This window comes from Bidens hawaiensis, unplaced genomic scaffold (genome assembly GCF_021521415.1).
Source record: "Bidens hawaiensis isolate Kalapana, Puna unplaced genomic scaffold, B.hawaiensis_p1.1 tig00028338_1, whole genome shotgun sequence".
Classification (NCBI taxonomy): Eukaryota; Viridiplantae; Streptophyta; class Magnoliopsida; order Asterales; family Asteraceae; genus Bidens; species Bidens hawaiensis.
Window position 1 is genome coordinate 290,231 of NW_027494630.1, and position 3,152 is coordinate 293,382.

The 3,152-nt window shown below is 35.5% G+C and overlaps 1 pseudogene across 1 annotated transcript; it reads left to right on the plus strand.

Moving 5' to 3' along the window:
- The first annotated feature begins 433 nt into the window (after positions 1–433).
- On the plus strand, positions 434–2,631 carry LOC143576918 (tropinone reductase homolog At5g06060-like; annotated as a pseudogene). The gene is made up of 4 exons (XR_013143022.1): positions 434–748; positions 1,213–1,427; positions 2,237–2,343; positions 2,429–2,631. The product of XR_013143022.1 is annotated as a tropinone reductase homolog At5g06060-like (transcript).
- The last annotated feature ends 521 nt before the right edge of the window (positions 2,632–3,152 follow it).

Here is a 3,152-nt window from a genome sequence, read left to right on the forward strand (position 1 = left end):
AGAATCAGAATTGACGAACTAGGTCTTCTTGCCTTCTTGAAGAATCAGAATTGTCAGACGTTCATTCAGGGTGACATATTTTTTTTTCGCAGTAGAGTATATTGTAGTTTTCGTCCATGTGGTTTATCCAATTATGCGGTTTTAGTCAAATAGTTTCAAATTTATGATTTTCATCCATGTGGTGTTATTTCACTTGTAATTAAATCCGACCTCACTAACCCTATTAAGTCTGGTCGTTAAACCCATCAACATGCCCTTCACGTGAAGGGAAGTTTGGTCCCTTTTCTCCTCCAAAAATGGGGTCAGCATTATGGGGTTGTACAAAATATAGTCAACATTATTGGGCAGTACAAATTTATGTGGTGAAAATAATGGTCTTTTTCAACCATAAAAGAAGAACGTACTCCTTTTTAAGTGGCATAAATATATATCAACAGAAAAACTGCAATAATTCAAGAACATGGCGACCATAGCTAGTAATTCAAGATGGTCTCTAGCTGGAATGACCGCTCTTGTCACGGGCGGTACACGTGGAATCGGTTACGCTGTGGTGGAGGAATTGGCAGAGTTAGGTGCCACTGTACACACATGCTCTCACAACGAGGCCGAGCTTAACCAAAGGTTACAGGAATGGTCCGCCAAAGGGTTCACCATCACTGGATCGGTCTGTGACGCGTCTTCTGGTCCTCAACGCCAAGAGCTTATAGAAAAAGTTTCCTCCATTTTCAATGGAAAGCTCAACATTTTAGTAAGTTCTTGTGATTTTATATAAGTGATCATTTAAAAAATAAACTTGTTTTGTATAATGTGAAGGTTAATCCTGAATTAGTAATAAAGTTAAAGGTTTAGTTTGTTATGTTTTTTAAAGTCACCTTTCTTTGTATGTTTGTGAAGTTCGTTTATTAAGTTCATTTAATTATATGAAAAGAGTCACGGGTTGTCACCCAATATCTCGTGTTCGCTTGTCAGATCTGATTGATTGTTCCGCCGGTGCAACAATTTCGTTTGATTACATGAAAAGAGTTGTGGGTCGTGTCACCCAATATAGGACAGATTCACTCAATACATATTACATTTTTACGCTAAAAACACACATTAGCCACCGATTATTAGCTTTTCAAAGTGGTTCACACATTGTGATGAATATCTCGTGTTCGTTTGTTTGATCTGATTGTTTGTTCCGTCTGGGGCCAACATAATATTGTATTGTAGATAAATAATATTGGGAGGAACATAAAGAAAGCAACATTAGAGTATACTGCTGAAGAATATTCCATGATCATGTCTACTAATTTGGAATCTGCTTACCATATGAGTCAACTTGCACATCCTCTTCTAAAGGCTTCTGGTCTTGCAAGCATCGTCTTCATCCTCGGTTGCAGGCCTTGTTCATATGTCCTCTGGGTCTGTTTACGCAGCCACTAAAGGTATATGCATGGTCTTCCTCACAAATTTTCTTGGCAATCCAATTTGATATTGATAAAGTATCAGATCTAAGAGGTAGCTCACACCTACTTTTGTAAGCTAGACATAAAGGGGATTGATAAGAAAAATTTATTATTATTATTATTATTATTATTATTATTATTATTAATTACAGTCGTAAACCATGTGTAGTGCATGAAGCCATTTTACGCCATGTGACGCCACCTCACCATATGAGCTTTTTACAACAAAAGGTTGTAGTGGATTGAGCCCCTTCAATTATTACCCAGTTGATGTTATCTGCTTTTTTTTTCCTATTTTTAATAAAAATAAAATATTTGATTGGTTGGAGTTTAAGGGAAAAATCTTGGATGAATAATTGGGCAGGCGCTTTGCAATAAACGCTACCAACCCAAAATAAGCCCAAAACGCCCCAGGTGGTATGTCGGGGTCGTTTTTATAGGCTGAAGACGCCTACTACACATGGCCTTAAGCTATATTGTAGTTATGGGGCCCATAAGTTGTCACAAAAATGTTTCGACGAACCGGATCATGTAGTAAATGCTATACGCGGTTTGGCCAGTTGTTGGACCCGAATTCCATGATTTATGGCTCTAATTTCATCATTTAAGTGTTTTTTCCCCGAATTTTTCAAATATTTTATTTTTCGATTTCTAGGTTGAAGACCGGTAGATCCCTGATAGCCTTTTTATATATTGTATTGTAATGTTTTATTCCTTCAATAACACACAATTTTCTTTGAGCATTCTCTATGTTTATATTTTGTGTCACATCTGTTTTCCGACCGCAGGTGCAATGAATCAACTTGCAAGGAATTTAGCATGCGAATGGCCGAAAGACAATATACGGGTTAATAGTGTAGCACCATGGTATATCAAAACCCCTATGGTCGAACATGTAATAGACCTCTAATGTTGAAATTTTGTTACAACTTTGATATATTTATGTTTGAGTTTCATGATATATTTTTTGTTTTGTACAGGTGCTAAGCAATAAACAGTTTTTAGATAAAGTGGCATCAAGAACACCAATGAACCGCCCGGGAGAAGCAAATGAAGTTTCATCAATGGTGGCATTCCTTTGTCTACCTGCTGCTTCTTACATCACTGGTCAAACGATCGCCGTTGATGGAGGATTTTCAGTTAACGGTTTTCCATGATTGATTACAACTTTCCTAACTCCTTTTGTGCTCATTTGGATTGTCTTTGTTATAGCATTATCTGCTCAAAATTTGATAATAATATTTATTTCTGGTGTAGGAATTGTATGTCTTAAAAATTTGAATTTGTTGGACGGATATATGTCTTTCCAATGCTTGAAGATTTGAAAACTGGTTTTTGAACTGGCCACTCTACCATAGTTTTAAGAAATTTCTTAAAATAGCAATTTTTGACCAAGTTGTTTTCAACACTAGTCATGATTATTAAAAATTCAAAAAATGTCCAGTCAAAAACCACCGGACCTCCCAATCTTCTAAGATAAATGGGCGATCCTCACCATATCGAACCTTAATACCGTCAATGCTCACAATCTTCTAATATAAACAGGTTGTCCTCACAATCTTCTACAAACCTCATCACGATCTTGGAATATTTTAATATAACATTTAATGTATATTTTTATTTTATTATATTTATTTTTATTTTAATATATGTAACTATATTTAGGTATATTACTTTTTCAGATAACTTTTAAAATATTAAATT